Raw genomic sequence first — 18,718 nt, 5'->3', positions numbered from 1 at the left:
GAGTGGGAGGGAGAACGTGACAGACATAAGGGACAGTGAGTCAGCCACACGATGCATGTAGGGAAACAATGGGAAATCAGGTCAAAGAAAAGAGTACTAGCCAATGGGAAAGGGCCTTGAATGCCAGATGAGGGTGTTGGATTTCAACTAAGAGGGACTCAGGGAAGGTTTTTGATGAGGGGAGTGACAAGTGAAATAAACATTAAACAAGATTAATCGGGTATAGTCAAAGTGTAAGACAAATGGGAGAAGGGAGAGACTGAGTAAGAAGACCAGTTAAAATGCCAGTTGAATAACAAACTCCCCAAAGTTCCTGGCACTACTGTTTCTGTGACTTTGCCCATTCTATTCCTGTCCATTCGTAAACCTTTCTCTGCTCAATCGTTTTTTAAGGCGGGGTATGAAGAAGGAGGGTGAGTGGAATTCAGAGGAGTACATCCTCAAAACTTTTGTCTGAAAGCAGGCCAAAGGGATGGGGACCTCTGCCCATTCCCATTCTCCCAGCCCTGAGGGCTGAGTGACTGTGTCAGGGGCTGGAACGGATGATGCCACAAGCTGAGGGTGGGGTGAGACATCTGTATCCTCGGAAAAGTTTAGACTCACAGAGCTGTCTTCTCAAGAGGATGTGAGGAGACCCCCACGGGTCTTTCTCTGTTCCTTTAGATGCTCTAACTGTTCCAGTCCACTGAATCTCAAACACTGTGGATTCCCTAAGCTGGAAGCAGCCTTGGAATCAGAGCTGCCCAGAGCTGCCACGGTCCAGACAGAATCATGAAGCGTCAGCCCCAGAAGGGCCTTAAGCCATCCAGAATCCCACTCTCTTTTACGGAGGAGGCCCCTGATGCCCAGAGGTAAATGAGGGAGGCAGTGAATGTGAAAGAGTGGCCAGAGGATGTACTGTGAGATCAGACAAGCCCAGTGTGAAATCCTAGTTGCGCCACTTCGCACTAGCTATGCACCACAGGCAAATTATTTAAGCCAGTGACTCTTAAAGTATGGTCCTGGGATCCCTGGGGGTCCCCCAAGACCCTCTCTGGGCATCTGCGAGATTGAAAGTATTTTCATAAAAACAGTAAATTATTATTTTCCTTTTTCACTCTCATTCCCTCATGAATTTTTGAGAGGTTACATGACATGTCTCCTAATAAGTCTAGTGTTAAAGAGATTTGCAAAAATATGAAACAATGCTATTCTTCCTTCTTTCAAAAATAAATTTATTATTGTTATTTTTATAACTTTTATGAATAGGTTCTTTTTAATTCAGTGTTAATTTCTAATATGGTGAACATGGATAATATAACCCACATAAAGAAAAGCTCCTTGGAGTTCTCCAAACTTTTTTTTTTTTAATATTTATTTATTTGGTTGCACCAGGTCTTAGTTGTAGTAGGTGGACTCCTTAGTTGTGACTCCAGAGCTCCTTAGTTGCAGCTCACCAGCTCCTTAGTTGCAGCACAAGGGCTCCTTAGTTGCAGCAAGCTGGCTCCTTAGTTGTGGCATGCGAACTCTTAGTTGCGGCATGCACGTGGGATCTAGTTCCCTGACCAGGGATCAAACCCGGGCCCCCTGCATTGGGTGAGCAGAGTCCTAGCCACTGTGCCACCAGGGAAGTCCCCTCCATACTTCTTAAGAGTGTAACAGGATAATCAAACTAAAAAGTTTGAGAAACAGTGATTTAAACTCTCTAGGTCTCCATTTCCTTATCTGCAAAATGGGCATATAACATCTCACAGAATAGTTTGAGACCTAAAAAAAAGGTACTGCTCAAGATTTCACGGTATTGTGTTTCTTGAACAATGGCCTTTCCAGCCTCACCTCAGGGCTGTTCTTGGCTTTCTCTAGGGGCTCAGAAAGCAAAAAAGTCTGGGGTCTGGGGGGTGAAGCATTGTGTAGTATGAAGATGCTTTGCTGCTGGAAGCCAATGTCTGCATGCACAAAGTCCCCATCTGTGCCTGAGGCAGATCCCCGCATCGAGGTCACCAAACAGAGTGGCAATTCTACTACATCACCTTGTGCCACTGTGAGGGCCCAGACACGTTTGTGCACTTGTAGTTCACCACTGTTACCACCTGAGGGCAGCATGCCCCCACAAGTAGAGGCAGCACTGCCAGCTCAAGACAAAAAATAAGCTTGGCGCTTCAAGAACAGAAAAAGTCACTTCAGAGAGTGTCTCCCTGAAGCCTCCGTGACATTCCCCATCAACGAGTACGTAAGGGCAGCCGACCTGGCCACAAGGATGATAAACCAAGAACATGAGAAACAACCGTGAAGAGTGCCAGTTACCGGTTTTCCTTCGAGTAAGGATTCCAACGTCGTATTACCTCCCCAGGCCCTTTTTATCACTGCTGTCTCCACCCTCCAATGAGCCCGTCTCAATTACAATGAAAGCAAATGCTGGAAGGAGTCATAAGATGGATTCCTGGACGCACTCAGCCACTAAATCCTTGTATAAGTGAACCTCAGTTTCCTCATCAGTAAAGTTGAAAAAAATATACCCATCTCATAGGATTACGAGGTTCTAAGGAGAAAGATGCAAAGAATCTTTGTGAAGTCAGAGGTGCTATAAGCCCTTTAATAATGTATCTCAGGGGCTTTCCTGGTGGCGCAGTGGGTGAGAGTCCGCCTGCCGATGCAGGGGACACGGGTTCGTGCCCCGGTCCGGGAAGATCCCACATGCCGCGGAGCGGCTGGGCCCGTGAGCCATGGCCGCTGAGCCTGCGCGTCCGGAGCCTGTGCTCCTCAACGGGAGAGGCCACAACAGTGAGAGGCCCGCGTACCGCAAAAAAAAGAAAAAAAATCTCAAATAAGATGACTCTAGAAGACAACCATACAAATATGACCTGGGAAGAAGAGTACTTTCCCGTTAATAATAATTAACACCGATAAAACACTTTAGAGATTACAAAGCAGTTTTGCCTTACATTCTCCCCCCACCACCCCACCTCCTCCTGAGAACAGAGAGGAAGATGCTCTCATTAGTCTTCTTTCACAGTTGACAAAACAGGCACAAAGAAGTCAAGTAATTTGCTCAAGGTCTCATGGCAAGTCAGGGTTACAGCCAGACCCTCTGAATCCAAGGTTCGCATTCTTTCCATGGTGCAGCCCCAGGAGACTGGGGCGGTGAAGGAACCCCCTCCATTTCGAATCCCGAGGATGTTATGTGGGCAGCTTCATCGCCAAAGGCCTTGCATGGCCCCATTTGTCCAGCCTGAGGGCTCCCAGCCCCCACTTCCTCACCCTCTAGTAAATGCCAGCTGCTTTTTCTTGTCCCACCTGAATGGCAAACTGGCCTTTTTCTTCAGCGTGGAGGACCTGGCACCACTGCTCTGAGCCCAGCTGCCTCCTGCCACCCAGCCCAGACCCTCCCAGTTTCCTCACAGCTGTGCAGCAGTGAGCCATGTGGAGCCACGTGGAGCCACACGAGCCACGTGGTAGCTGAGGGTAGAGCGCAGGGCCGAGGGGCGAGGGGAGCAGAGCCCAACAGAGGGGGGCTGTGTTTACCTCAACGGCAGAGGGCAGAGGAAAAAGCGGCCACGGTGAGGTGGAGACCACCTAGGAGCAGAGTCAGGGGCGCTGAAGAGTTTGAGCTAACTTCCGTGGCTCACTCCTTAGGGCTGTCAGGCAGGTCCCTGAAACACGCTGGTCCTTGGTTGCACTTTTAATTCATATTAACATGTATGTCAGCTAGCTGCTACCTCTCTTAACTTGGACTCCATGGTTAGATTTATGGCGGGGTCTGGGAACTTGAATTGGGGAAAAAGATACATTTTCATGAACCGCTAAGTGAATTTAGTATTCCTCTACGAGCCCCAGTAAGATTAGCAATACCTGTGCTTCTGGCACTAATAAAAATCAAGATGCTTTCATATTCTATCAGTTGCCGCCGATCTCTTGAAATATCGTTACACTCATCACAACCTGGAAATTATGGTAGTTACTAGATCTGCTGCTAGACCTGGTTATTGAATGCATTGTTAAAGTAGGTGGTAGATTACTATGTCACAAATTTGGTTTCCGTGACTCTCAATAACCGTATTTCAGGATAATTGGCTTCCTTTGTAATCTTACGTATTTCAGTGTATGCATTTGGGAACGTTGTGAAGAGGAGCCCCAGGACTTCACCAAATCGACAGAGGGGTCCTGCGCACAGAAAGGATCAGGACCCCTGACCCACAATGTTCCTCTGAGTCCTCAAGGATGTCTGTGTCCAACCAGGCTCACAGCACCGAGCTCCCTGCCTATGGAGGGACACTGAAGAGAGGGCAGAGGGTGAGGTACCTCGTTTCTCCAGCTCCTACAAATACCAAGACTTGCTATCTTTAACTGTCACAGGGATTCAGAGAAGATGATCATATTATGCATTTTTTTTTTTTTTTGCGGTACGCGGGCCTCTCACTGTTGTGGCCTCTCCCGTTGCGGAGCACAGGCTCCGGACGCGCAGGCTCAGCGGCCATGGCTCACGGGCCCAGCCGCTCCGCGGCATGTGGGATCTTCCCGGACCGGGGCACGAACCCGTGTCCCCTGCATCGGCAGGCGGACTCTCAACCATCGCGCCACCAGGGAAGCCCAATATTATGCATATTTTAAAGAGGAAATAACAAGAGCCCACCCCCTGCTCCTCTGCCTTCAAGAGCTAGAGCTCCACGGAGCCCCACCCCATAACAATGAAGAGCTGGGCCTCAAGTCAGGCACAACCAGCTGTGTGACTGAGGGCAGGTCGCTCGACTTCTCTGAGTCTCCGAGTACTCATCTCCACAGTGCGGATAAAAACACCCGTTCCACGGGGTTTCCTTGTGGGGCTCCATGAAACAACATGTGTTAAGAGCTTAGCGTGGTGCCTGGATCTGCTGGCCCTACGTACAGTGGCTGCCATCACTGTTACAGAGAAGACACGCAGTCATTGCACTGTGCTTGCCTTACAGTCCATTTTAGAAATTACAGACAACTCTAAGGCCTCTCTCCCACCTCCAATTCCTCTCACCAGAAATGGCCAAAAATGTGTTTTTCTTTCTTTCTCGGCAACCACGACCTCTTAGAGGCCAAATGGATCTTCCCCTTCTCGCCAGCAAGGAACTCAGGCAGAAAGATGAAAGCAAACGTGTCAGGGCCGGGAGGAGGGAGAATGCGTGTCTGGCCGGCGGGGCCCGCAGTACAGGTATCAGCAGTCCTGGGCTCGCCTGAGCAGAGCTTTTCTCCCGGAGCTGAGCCGGCTGGGGGTGGAGGGCAAGACCGTGCCATCCGTGTCTCCGTGTGTATGTAATTTATTTTCTTGCATGGTTGGTGGGAGGTGGCTGAGGCTTCACAAGCTGTACCTGACAGATAATTACAGAAAGACAAATTGTGCCCTGCCTTCCCCTTCTCCCGGTAAGGGTCTCCAGACCCCGCGTATGGTGGAGGGGAGGAGGGCGCGGGGGTGCGTGGAAGAGTGGGAGGGGGTGATGCTGAGCTCGGCTGACCCATTACTCATCCACAGCTGGGTGGACAGTGGAGCCAGGAGGGACTGCGGCGGGCTCTGGCTGAAGCTCAAAGGCTTTTCTGGAATTGTGTTGTGGCTCTCTTAGACGATGACAGATGCAGGGAGAGTCAGTGCCCTCCCGGTGCCTGGTCCAAAGCTAGTTGCTCTATGGGAAGCCACAGGCCAGACCCCCAGGGGCCGTGCGGACCAGACACAGGGTGCTCTGCTGCGCCCCCTGGAGGAGAAGACGCCCACAGCCTGGAGGGGCCTCAACTGGCCCCCCGGTTCTATTCTGGGAACTGATGAGAATTCCAGTTTCTCATGGGGGTGTCTCCCCATCTCCCAGGTTCCTGCCTGCATTCTCCCCACTCCCACTCTCTTTCCCTTTTTCCTTCCCCTTCCAATTAAAACCATTTCTATTGCATGACAGGACTTTTCTTAAATAAATTTATTTATTTTTATTTTTTTACTTGTTTATGGCTGTGTTGGGTCTTCGTTGCTGCTCACAGGCTTTCTCTAGTTGCCGCGAGTGGGGGCTACTCTTCGTTGCGGTGCGCGGGCTTCTCATTGCGGTGGCTTCTCTTGTTGCAGAGCACGGGCTCTAGGCACACGGGCTTCAGTAGTTGTGGCTCGCGGGCTCTAGAGCGCAGGCTCAGTAGTTGTGGCACATGGGCTTAGTTGCTCCGCGGTATGTGGGGTCTTCCCCGACCACGGATAGAACCTGTGTCTCCTGCATTGGCAGGCGGATTCTTAACCACTGTGCCACCAAGGAAGTCCCGGATTTTATTTTATTTATTTTTTAACATTCACAGGAGAAAACGTGGAAGGCAATGTATATAGCCTACGAACTTCTTACACTTCTTTAAAAAAATTAACATGGTAGTGATTTTCACTGTAATCTTGAATTTATAATTCTTTTATTTTGACCAGGATGGAAGCTAATAAAAATAAATCAAACCTATGATCATATTAAGCTTTTCTTTTCTTTCTTTTTTTTTTAAAGAAAGAAAAACAGACTGCTCAAGCCCAGGGAAACTATGAATTTAGTTTTAAATTCTCTTCCCAAAGCTGAGAGAGAGCCTCGACTCCCTCGTCAATAAAATTGAAAAAATAATTGTCTTCCTCGGAGGGATCTTGCTTGGTGCAAGGCACGCTGCTTGGTTCAGTTATTTATTCATGGAGCATCTGTTGAGCACCGATGGAAGGTCTGGCACTGGGTGTGACATAGTTTGGTCTGTATCACCAAAGAGCAGAGCAGAATATGTGAGCGTCCCCTGGGCGGCCCACCAAGGCAGAGTGATTGACTTCCTCCGCTGAGGGGCAGGGATGGCCCTCGTGAGACTTCCGTGACCAATAATTCTCTCTTGGGCCACGTTCCTTAGCATTGAGCTTGGCCTCCTTTGCCCCTCAAAACAGATTGCTACCTGCCACACTCCTCCTCTCACTGTATCTATATAGGATATCTAAGTCTTTTGCTCATTCTTCCCTGCGGCCTCCTCTGAAACCCCAGGCGAGATTAGCAGCTCCCCCCCGCACCGCCCCCGCATCTCATAGTGGAATTACCTGTGGTTGCATCTGCTCCCCTACCCTAAAGGCCAGAACTGCCTCTTCCTTCCCCACAGTGCCCAGAGCAGGTACACAAGTATTACTGAGCTGAACTGGGCTCTGTCATTCTCCTACTTGCCCTCTCTCTTCCAACCTCCTCCTCCATTTGGCGTCTCTCTCCCTCCGTGCTGTGCCTCCCCCCTGCTCCTTCGTTCTCTTTCATAAGATTTGTAACTGAGGAAAGGTTCCTCATCCTGGTCAGGCCCATTCATTCTCCTCTCGCCACTGCACGCAGCCTGGGCCGGCTCCTCTCCCTGGTTCTCAGCCCTCCCTTGACTCCTCCCTCTTTCCCCAGAGCTGTGGCTGGACTCTGGCAGGTACTCGCAAGTCCCACTCAGCCCCAGCAGCAGCCCCATTCCTGCACAGTCCCCTGCCCCAGCCCAGGCACACCCCATCCCCTACACAGGCTCCCCTGTGCACACACTTGCCCCCACGCAAACACACATGCCCAGGGTCTTCTTGCCTTTCAATTAGAAGCCGCTTATCCTTTCCTGAGAAGGAAGAGGCGATGCCTTGAGCATAAACCCTCAAGTTCTTTGGAGGAGGTGCCCCTGCACTGTTGGGAAGTCCAGCAAACCTCAGGGGACAGGGTCCTCAGATGACAACAGGCTTGGAGGAGATTCAGCAGCAAGGTCCAGGTCCTCCACCACACAGCTCCCCCTCACTCTCCAAGCCACATGTCCTTCAGGCTCCTGGACCACTGTCCCTGTTCAGTTCCTGGCCTGGGCACCTCTTTGTTCTCTTCTTCCCAGCCTGCTGGGGCCCTTCTGGTTCCTCCTGCCACTCCCTCCTTGATGCCCAGGAGCCTTTCGACTTCCTCCACACTGAGAACATCACCTGAGGTGTCCTCAAGCTCTGGGCTTCAGCCCTCCACCCCTTTACTTTCTAACCATTGCAGTCCCCACACTCTCTCCCTGTGGCTACACTTGTACCCCAGCTCAGCCCCTCTTCCCCTGCTTCTTTCAGACTCGAATCTGCCCCAGCCTACCCCACCACCCCCTTCCACTAGTTCAGATGACTCACGGACTCCCCTTGCACAGGGAAACTTTCTGAATCCATGAGCACAGAGGACATTTCCCTGACTGGGGTATTCTGGGATAGTCTCTACCCCTAACGTAGAGTCATGGATTAGCACAGTTTGTAGATCTCTGAATCCATCCAGTGCAACCTCCTTATTTTACGGATGAGAGATCTGAGATTCAGAGGGGCGATAAGCCATTAGGAGCACACAGCTCATTCACCTGAATGTAAATAGCATGCACTCACTGTTCCCTCAGTGTTCATATCCTGCTATGCAGATGTCTGCATGGACACAAGTTCCACTGCCTGACCTGGGGGTGTTGATGGCGCAGGTAAAGGGCTGGGGGTGATGAAATCGGGGAATAATTCCTCATGGGGACCCCTGGGACAGACAGCTTCCAGCTTCTTCCTGAGCCTTGTGGAAGAACCTTACAGCTGAGAAGATGGTCAACTGTCTGATTTAGTCACCCCTCACTGGGAAGAGATCATCCCAGGAGGTGCCAGCCTGCCAGTCCCTCTCTCTCTCCCTCTCTCTCTCTCTCTCTCTCTCCTGGGAGACTTTAGGCTTCAGGAAGGAAACACCTCTGGTGAATGAGGAGGCAATGGGCAACATCTCAGGAGAAATGGGTGCTCATTCTTGGGATCAGTCTCGATTTTCACCACCTGAATATGATGGGCAGGGCGCTGGGGGTGTCTTCCCATGGGCATAAGGACAGAGGTTAGGGTTGGCTAAGAAACTGATAAGGAGTATGCTAAAGGGAAAAAGAGAGGCAGAGATGGCCTAGAACGGGAAGGGAGTGAGACAAACTTCCTGGCGAGGCTGCGTTCCATGCTGGGAGAGATGACTGTTTTAATCATCCCTGTATCCCTCCTGCCCCTCTCACCCCCGGTCTCCGCACAAAGAAGAGCGTGATGGGGTGGAGACGAGGGAGAAGGAAGGAAACACTAAGTAAGGCTCAAGGAATATGAAGCCGAAAGACAGGGGGAAATGGGAGAAACAAAGGAAACCGCTTAAGAAGCAAAGAAGGCAGCAGAAAGAAGGGTAGAGAAAAGGAGTCAGCCTCCTCGGCGCCGGCTTCGGGCTCCAGACGGCCGCTGGGGGGCGCTCGGCGCATCGCGCTCCCCACTCCCCGCTCCCCGCTCCCCGCCCGCCCTGCTCCGGCTCCCCGCTCGCGCCTCGGCCCCGCCACACTCCAGCAGAAGCCATTACAGAGAACAAACTACCTTCTTGTCTCCGAGATGGGTCCCCGGGGCGGAAGGCAAATTGCCTGCCTCGTGCATAATAAACCAGGCGTGGAGAGGCGCGCGGAGGAGGCCGCGGCTGCCGGTGGGCAGAGGCAGCGCCGCTGCTACCAGCGGGTCCGCAGCGCCGCCGGCGCCAGGCGCCCCCGGAGCCTGGAGACCCTGCCCGGGTGTGCGTGGCTGCACCGGGTGCCCGAGGGGTCAAGGGCGCGGGGGGATAGGTCCGGGAGAATCTCAGAACTCTTTAAATACCGGGTTGCCCCCCGTATGCCCAACCTGCATCCAGTCCACAGACAAGTTTGTGACTGTTGCCTGATCCCAGGAAACCCATACCTAGAGCTCCGTGTCTTTGTTGGGCCACTTGCTTTTGCCTGGAATGCCCTTCTTCCTGTGAAAAACTAGGCTGTCTTTCTCATCCTTCAAGTCCCTGCTCAGAGGGCAGCAGTTCTCACTTGGAACCCCCAACAGTTACAAGCAATAGCTTTCTCTTTCTGCTAAGGTGGCGCTGTGTTCAGATTCCTAGTATTTAGCAGTTATATCACATATTACATTTATTTGGACACAGACAGGTCTCTGCTATTGGACTGCACATTTCTTTTATATATATATAAATTTATTTATTTATTATTTTTTGGTTCCGTTGGGTGTCCGTTGCCGCGCAAGGGCTTTCTCTAGTTGCTGAGAGCTGGGGCTGCTCTTCCTTGCAGTGCGTGGGCTTCTGATTGCAGTGGCTTCTCTTGTTGCGGAGCACCAGCTGTAGGTGTGCTGGCTTCAGTAGTTGTGGCTCGCGGGCTCTAGAGCACAGGCTCAATAGTTGTGGCGCATGGGCTTAGTTGCTTTGCGGCATGTGGGATCTTCCCGGACCAGGGATCGAAACTGTGTCCCCTGAATTGGCAGGTAGATTCTTAACCACTGTGCCACCAGGGAAGCCCCAAGGACTGCACCTTTCTGAAGGACAGAAAGCATTATTTACTTATCTCCATACCCCAGAGACTTAGCACAGTGTCCAGTACTGAGTCATTGAATGAAAGAATGAATGAGTGTAAAAAATGAAACTAGAGGTCCAGATCAATTCATCACAGGTTCTTCTCCTCCCCTTACTATTGGCTTCCTGCAATTTCTGTTCTGCCCTATCTGAGATACTATATAGGGCAGAGGGGCTATATATAGATGCTATATATTAGGTGAAGCTGAAACAGGAGGGAAGGGGGCAGGGTACAACCTTTGGGAGAATTGCATAGCCATAGGACATGACAAAAACTGGTTGGAACCAACTAGGTCCAAGATGGTGGAAAATTTGACTTCCAGTGGACCTTGAGCCTCATTATATGCTCATTGTAATACATTAGCATGCTAAGTGACACACCCACCAGCGCCATGACAGTTCTGAGGAGGACCATCAAAGACTTCCCAATTCCTGGAAGTTTTCACCCCTTCCTCGAAATAGTTGGAATAATCCTCCCACTCATTAGCCTCGGAAATTACCCAGCCCATTAAAACTAACCATGCCATATTTCACGGCTTCTCGCCTTCTGAGATGGCCCATACTCTTGTCTATGGAGTGTGTTTCTCTCAAGGCCTCTTGCTTTCTGAGATGACCCACACTATGTCTGTGCAGTGTGTTTCTCTCTAAATAAATCCACTTCTTACCTATCACTTTGTCTCACTGAATTCTTTCTTTGATGAGACATCAAGAACCTGAGCTTCATTAAGTCCTGAGACCAGGTGTGTGATCTCAGTTAAAAGACTGGGGGTTCAAGTCCCAATCTGAGTTACATGGCTTCAAAACCTCCCCAGGGGAGATAAGCCATCCTCAGGAACTGTGTAGGAGGAAGACATTGAGGAGGGAAAAGGATACATGTGGAGTCCAGCCCCTGACTCACGAGGAAGCCATGCAAATAAACAGTGACAACCTCGTGTACTAAGTACATAGAAAGAGAAAAGCAGGGGAGCCAGAGTTTTTCCTGAGATAGGCCAACAATCACAAACTTGTCTGTGACCCTGGGTGCAGGGATGGGGACACAGGAAAGGAGCACCTAGGAGGAGCCCATAATCCAGACATGGGCAGGAGGTAAAAGAATCTCCAGGCAGGAGGCAAAGCTCAGGAGTTAGCTAGGAAAAGGTGAAAGGGGATGGACAAATATTTCAAGGAGAGAACCCATTCCAAGGAGGCAGGAAATGGCATGGCCCACATGATGGGGAACTGTAAGTAGACTCACAAGTGGTCTCCTTAAACCCTAGGAAGGGACTCAACAAGACACAAGGCTGGACAGAGAGGGTCAGCTCATGGAAGCCCTCGACTGACTTGTTAATGGGCTTAATTTTGTCCTGACCTTGACAGGGAGCCATGGAATGATTTCAGGGACGAGAGTATCACATCAGATTTGCATTTTAGAAGGATTATTTCAGCAGCCAAGTCAAGTATGGATTAGATGGGGTCAGGCTGGAGACAGAAAGATTGGATAGGAGGCTCTTATATTAATCCGGACAAGAAGTGAAGAAAGTCTGAACTAAGGCAGCCATAATGGAAATGGGGAAGAGCAGCAAAGCTGGAGCTTAAGCAAGGAAGCAGAATCAGCAGGTCTTGGTGACTGATTGGATATGAGGCGTGAGGAAGGGGCAAAAGACAAGCCTGGCTCCCAAGGGTTTAGACTAAGCAGCTGGGTAAAAGGTGACCCCATAAGGAAGAAAAGGTGGGTTTCGTAGGTAGATCATGTTGTATTTGAGGTGCTGGGGGGATAGTAAGAAAATGTAGGTCTGCAACTCTGAAGGAAGCTATGCTGGAGATAGAGGTTTGAGAGTCATCAGCGTAACCTTGGTGGCTTAAAGACAAAAGAATAGATGACATTACCTTCAAAAGTGTGGGTAGAGGGAGGAGGGAGAAGATCCAGGACAAAACACTGGATACTACCTGCATTTAAGGGACAGATAGAGGAAGAGGAGCCCACTTCAGCAGAGAAGGGGTAGTCAGAGAGGTGGGGGGAAATTCGAGGTGACACCACAGAGCAAAAGGGAGAGTCTTAGGAATGGCCATTAGTGTGAAATGCTACAGACAGGACAAGGAAGTATCAGGAAAGACTTTAAAAGGGACTAAAATGGTTATTGCATGTCCTGTCTAACTTCCCCATCAAGGTTATCTCTGCTTTTCATTGTCTATCAGCTATTTTACAACCCTCTAATTTGTAGAAAACTGGTAATGCAAAGGATTCTTGTCCACAGAAATGCAAATCAGTTGTGTATGGTAGAGTGCAACTGATTAGTGCCTTGTGGACAAAAATTTATTTCAGGGGGTTTCCCTGGTGGTGCAGTGGTTAAGAATCCGCCTGCCAATGCAGGGGACGATCCCTGGTCTGGGAAGTTTCCCTGGTCTGGGAAGATCCCACATGCCACAGGGCAACTAAGCCCATGCACCACAACTACTGAGCCTGCGCTCTAGAGCCCGCGAGCCACAACTACTGAGCCCACATGCCACAACTACTGAAGCTCACACGCCTAGAGCCCATGCTCTGCAAGAAGAGAAGCCACCACAATGAGAAATCTGCTCACCGCAATGAAGAGTAGCCCCCACTCGCCGCAACTAGAGAAAGCCCGTGCAGCCCGTGCACAGCAACGAAGACCCCACACAGCCAGAAATAAATAAATTAAAAAAAAAATTCATTTCAGAATTCCTGGTTTACCTATCTGAGTGTGGTACTTTGAATTTTCCTTTGAATCCATTAAAACATTTTACTGGATCTCTCGTTAATTAATGGATTCAATACACTTTTTGACACATTCATTTTATATGTGTATGCAAATCATGATTTAACCTTTGTTTAAAAATGATCCTATAACAGAAGAAAATAACTGAAAAGCGACCATTGGATTTGATGACTAGAACAAGATCTCATTGGAAGGTTTGGCAGGATCAAAAGATAGACTATAGTGTGTTCAGGTGGGGAAGTGATAAAAATGAGGAAGAACAGACAATGGATTTCCAGAGACTTGGCTGGGAATGGAAGGAGAGAGATTGGGTATTAGCTGGAGGGCACCATATTTTGGGAAGAAAGAAGTATTTCTTTTACGGCTGGCACCACGATTCCTTTTTAAAGTGTCAATACCTTGGTAAGTTGTGCTGGGTATAAAAACATGACAGAAGCACAAATGCAGGGGTGGGGCTAGAATGGGGTGCTATGGGATGACAAAAAAGGGTCACTTAATTTGACATGGGGGTGGAGGTCTTCCTTGAAAAGATAACTCCTGGTATGAGTCTTTAAATAGGAGTCAGTTGAGTCTTTTTTTTTTCTTTTCTTTTCTTTGCTGTGATTATGGAGTCCCAGAAGGAGTCAGAGATGTTGTGCTGAGCCCATGCCAAGTATGAAGGAAACAAGCTGTGGTGGGAAAGCCTTAGGGTCAAAAACTTCAATCCTTCCTCTTGCCACTGGTTTGCCATAAATATTATACAGAAGCCAAGGGTTCTGAATGGAAAATGGTGAGGAGCATTTGTAAATGTACTGCCCTGAAAATCTGAGTTGCTTCATTGCCACCAGGTTGGTATCCATCCATAGAAGGCACCAAAAACATGGACTCCCGGTTGTTAGTGCTTAGAAGGAGACTCAAAGATCAGTGGTCCAATTCCCTGCCTTGTAAAAATGCCATTCTGGTCGTGTAAGTTCACTGATTTTTGACAGATAAGAAGTGTGACAGATATAAAGTGTGGAGGTGTTTCCCTGCCCTCAGGGAGTTCGTCGTCATTGACAGACTCCAGCTCCCTGAATTAGAGCTGCACAGCTAGCCCACAGGCCTGAACTCAAATATTAAGGCTTTTTGTCCTCAATAGACCAGAATTCCCAATGTTTCTACATTTGCCCTGAGGTTTTTTTCTTCCCCCAATGGAGTATTTAAATCCAAGAGAAACCTGTGTCCAGTGCTGGAGGTGCTGTGTCATCCCATAAGGAAGGGGTAATTCATGAACAATGAGGTTTGTCTCTCTTTTCCTACCCTAGTGAGGGGCTGCCCTTTCAAAGCAGGATCTGAGATTCCAGCTCCTTTCTCTGACATACAGACAGACCGATAAAAAATTATTTTAATAAGTGAAGAGACTGTTAATAACCCTTTGGGTTATTAGAAGGAGAGAGCTGGAGGCCTGGGGGCTCTGAGGCCAGAAGTTTCTTGGGTTTATTTGCTGAGCTCTTCTGAGCTGTCCCACTGGGTATTGGAATGGAGGATAGGGGAATTCCCTTTAAGGCCTAGCTTCAGAGGCCCATTCTTCTGAACGTCGTACATAATCACATTTATGAAAGTGCTTGGCACATTTACTTGATAAGTGCTAGCTTCTTCCCTATCCTAAGCACCCCCCAAACTTCAGGTAGTTTCCTTGAAGAAAGCGGTCCAGGGAGCAAGAGAGCAAGGTCAGTGGAACTAGAGTGGTAAGTGACAAAGTGAGGATGGAGGTGGGCAGGGGTCAGCTAAGGTAGGGCCTGCTGGAAATGAAAGGAGTATGGATTTTATTCAAAGTGGAATAGGAAGCCATAAGGCCCAGAGCAAAGGAGTGAAGTGATGTGATTTACATTTTAAAAGGATTACTCAAGTTCTGTTATTTTAGTTAAAGTCTAATTTTACAGTATTGATGGTGAAACTAAGAAGAGATTCTTTTTTTTTCCCCAAGTAGGATAACAATTCCTTAGGGAATCACTATCAGTGCCCTGCTGTGGAGAACAGACTCTAGGGGCACAGAGAATGGAAGCAGAGAGACCACTTAGCCACTGCAGGAGTCTGGGCAGTGCCGAAGGACCGTTGGACTGGAGGATAGTGGTGGAGGCCATGTGTTGTGGTGGGTGTGGGGAAACATGCTCATTTAATATCCAGTTGTGCCACAGCTCTTCCCTCGGCTGATGAAGTAGCGTTATTATCTCCATTTTATGGATAAGAAAACTGAGACTCAGAAAGTTTCAGTAACTTGTCCAAGGTCACATGGTTAATAAATGGAGCGTGGACTAGAACCCACATCTCCCGATTCTCACACTGTACAGTTGCCAGATCTAGATCCTGGAAGCCAGGTCTGGGACATTGTGATGCCAACCCTTAAAAAGTTCCAAGCAGGTTCATCACACAGAGCACTCCAAGTCTTGGGACACCAAAGAACCTAGGCTGAGGTGCCAGACATGGCGATGGCCGAGCTGCTGGACCTGGGAACCCCTCTTATTCCATCTCCTAGGGATTTTTGTCTGAGAATCTGGCACTATGTCCCACGGCAGTGGAGGGGATGGTTCTCAGGGCCATTGGAAGATCAAGGGGCCCCCAACTCCCTCTTGAGGAAGAGCCAGAAGACAGTGTCTGTACTTATTGATGGTTAGGAGGTGAAGGAACGCAGAGAACCCTACTGGGTTGAGGTGGAGAACGCTCCCTCAGACTAGTGGGGTGCAACGGGGAAGGTTGTTTCCTACCAGTTGTTCAGAACTCACTCAGAAGGCAAGATGTGGAAGAGACAGGAAACCATATCATAAGAGAAATGGTCTGAAGAATCAGAAGTATTTAACTCAGAAAAGAGGCATCTCAGAAGAGACATGACACCATGATAACTACGTTTCAATATCAAAAGGGTCGTTTGGGCAAAGGGGGTGGCGACTACAGACGGCATTGCCCTGAGGCAGAATTATAGCCATTGGGAGAGAACTGCAAGGAGGCAGATTCATGCTCAGTAGAAGGAAGAAATGTTTTCCGATTAATCCTGCCAAAATAATAGAAAAGCCTGTTTTGTTTTTTTTTAAGTAGTCATAATAAATTAACAATACTGCATGTTTACATCTATTAGGTTGAACCATATAACTTTGCTAATGTTCGACCATTTCTGATCTACAAAAACAGCAATTTCATATGGCTTGACTTACTACATTTTCCCACCTCAGAATAATTTCCAAAGTCCTTTTAATGGCCTACAAGCCCTCACAGGATCTGTTCGACCCCACCTTTCTTTCTAATAGGATTTCCTACCACCTCTCTCTACTCCCCCTGGACAGGCCCCTTGCTGGGCCTTGAACCCTCTAAACTCATCTCTTGCCTCAGGGCTTTGCAGCTGCTGTTCCCTTTGCCTAGAATATTCTTTTTCCAAGTTTACCTTTCCTTTTATCTTAGAGGCTTTCTCTGACCACCCAACATAAAGTCCGTCCCCCACTGTCCCCTGTATTCCGCCCTGAGTCTCTTCAGAGTACTTACCGTTATCTGACATACACCTATTTGTTTATTGTCTATCTCCCATCATTATAATATAAATGCTACAAGAGCAGGGACCTTGCATTGTTCCCTGCTGTACCCCCAGGGTTTGGAACAGTGCCAGACATATGGTGAATGTTCAATAAATATTTTTTGCATGAATGAAGGAACGATTTTTATCAAGGAGGAAACTGAGTCCCGGAGAGGTCAAATGATTTTCCCAAAGGCATAGAGCTGGTGCCTGGAAAAGCTGGAGGGAAGCCCAAACATTCAGATTCCAAAGCCCAGACCCCATAAAAAGCCACCCTGCTTTTCAGTCCCCTGATGGCCTTGACGCAGAACCCACTTGTCTCTGAGGCCGAATAGTGGCTCCCCCTTTGGGTCCATAGTTGCAGCAGAGATGCCTTCAATTTCTGAGATTCTCTTCACCACAGGTAAGCATCTATTTTAGTGCGGGCTCTGAGAAGAGCAAGATTTTGGTCACCCCTCAGACTAGGAGGGTTGACACGATACTGTTTGCAAAGAAATCCTAACCTGTGTCTCTTTTGGGGAGTTGGAACATTTATCTGGGCCTCAAAATATGAAATATTCCCCAGTTTGCAAATGAATGCAGGATGTGTTTGCATATGCGACCGCCAAGAGAGCAGTATTATGTGGAGAGGAACAGAAAGACAAAGGCCCCCCCCCCCCCCCCCCCCCCCCCCCCCCCCCCCCCCGTTCATTTCTGGAAACTGACAGGCTCTGCTCTCCCCGGGAGGTTGTCTCTCTGTAGCTAATTACAATGAGTAAAGGAAGTGGGAGAGTGAGTGCTGATGAAGTGATCTTTCTCCTCCCCCAGGTTCCTGCTTTGCAGAGCTGGTCTTTTGGTTTTAGAACACTGGGGACCATAAAAATGTTCTCTATTGTCCCAGCTGGATGGGGACATTCTCCCAATAGCAGGTCACTGTTAAAGCTGCCAGTATCTTGTGTGCACGTGTAGGGGTGAGGGGTACGGTTGTAGGAGCAATGTGTGTGGCGTGGGATGCTGCAGAGTGGCGATGGTGTGGGGTGGGGGTGGGATGCTAGCGTGTTAATAGATCCAAGTAATCAACTCACATTTGAATAGCATTTAGCAATTTACAAAGGGCTTTTGTGTACCCTCATCTCATTGTGTGTTCACAACATTTTACAGATAAAGAAAAGGCAGCTCGGAAAGATGTGCCTACATGCCCTGAATCCGAGTTCCAGGAGGCACTGCTGGGATTTTTTTTTAACAATTTATTTATTTATGGCTGCCTTGGGTCTTGGTAGCTGCGCACGCGGGCCCTCTCTAGTTGCGGCGAGTGGGGGCCACTCCTTGTTGCAGTCCGCAGGCCTCTCATTGCGGTGGCTTCTGTTGTTGAGGAGCTCGGGCTCTAGGAGCACGGGCTCAGTAGTTGTGGCGCACGGGCCCAGTTGCTCCGCAGCATGTGGGATCCTCCCGGACCAGGGCTCAAACCCGTAGTCCCCTGCATTGGCAGGTGGATTCCTAACCACTGCGCCACCAGGGGAGCCCCAAGCACTGCTGGGATTTTAACCTAAATCTTTTCATTCCAGATTCCATGCTCTTTTCATAACCCCTGGGCAATTGTTGACATCTTTAGCGATGTCTCTAAGGAGAGGGGCAAAGGGGAGGGAGGCAGTTGCCCACTGTTCTTTCTCCAGGATAACACAAGCTAACATTTACTGAGTACTCACATGTTGGGAACTTGACCAAGCACGTTATATGGGATAGGAAGTCTGAGTCTATTTCACAGGGAGACAGGTGCGACACAGAGAGATAAAGGAACTTACTGTAGGGGAACAGAATTTGCCACCCTAAAATATGTTTTTAGCATATTGTTATTTTCTGTGAAACAGTAGACTTGGGAAGGGCTCTGAAAACCAAGTAGGCGTTGCCCTATTGTAAGAAATACATCTGTAAGGGAAATCTCCATTTGTCAGGATGTCTCCCTCCCTGTACCAGGAAGAGGAGGATGACCAAATCTCTAGAAGTTCTTACCAAAGAAGAAGGCAAAGACTTCTGCATCATAATCACCCTTGTTTGCTGGGTGATTATAACCTCCCATAACTGACTCTCCCCACCCTCAACCTCGGTTTTTGTCTTTAGCTGAGGATGGTATTTAAGGGAAGGGCTTTGGTCATTTTGGTGAGTTACTCAGTTTTCCTGGGTCTCTCTCCTGTGTA

The sequence above is a fragment of the Phocoena sinus genome, chromosome 1 (assembly GCF_008692025.1).
Source record: "Phocoena sinus isolate mPhoSin1 chromosome 1, mPhoSin1.pri, whole genome shotgun sequence".
NCBI classification, from domain to species: domain Eukaryota; kingdom Metazoa; phylum Chordata; class Mammalia; order Artiodactyla; family Phocoenidae; genus Phocoena; species Phocoena sinus.
This window is presented reverse-complemented; position numbering follows the sequence as displayed.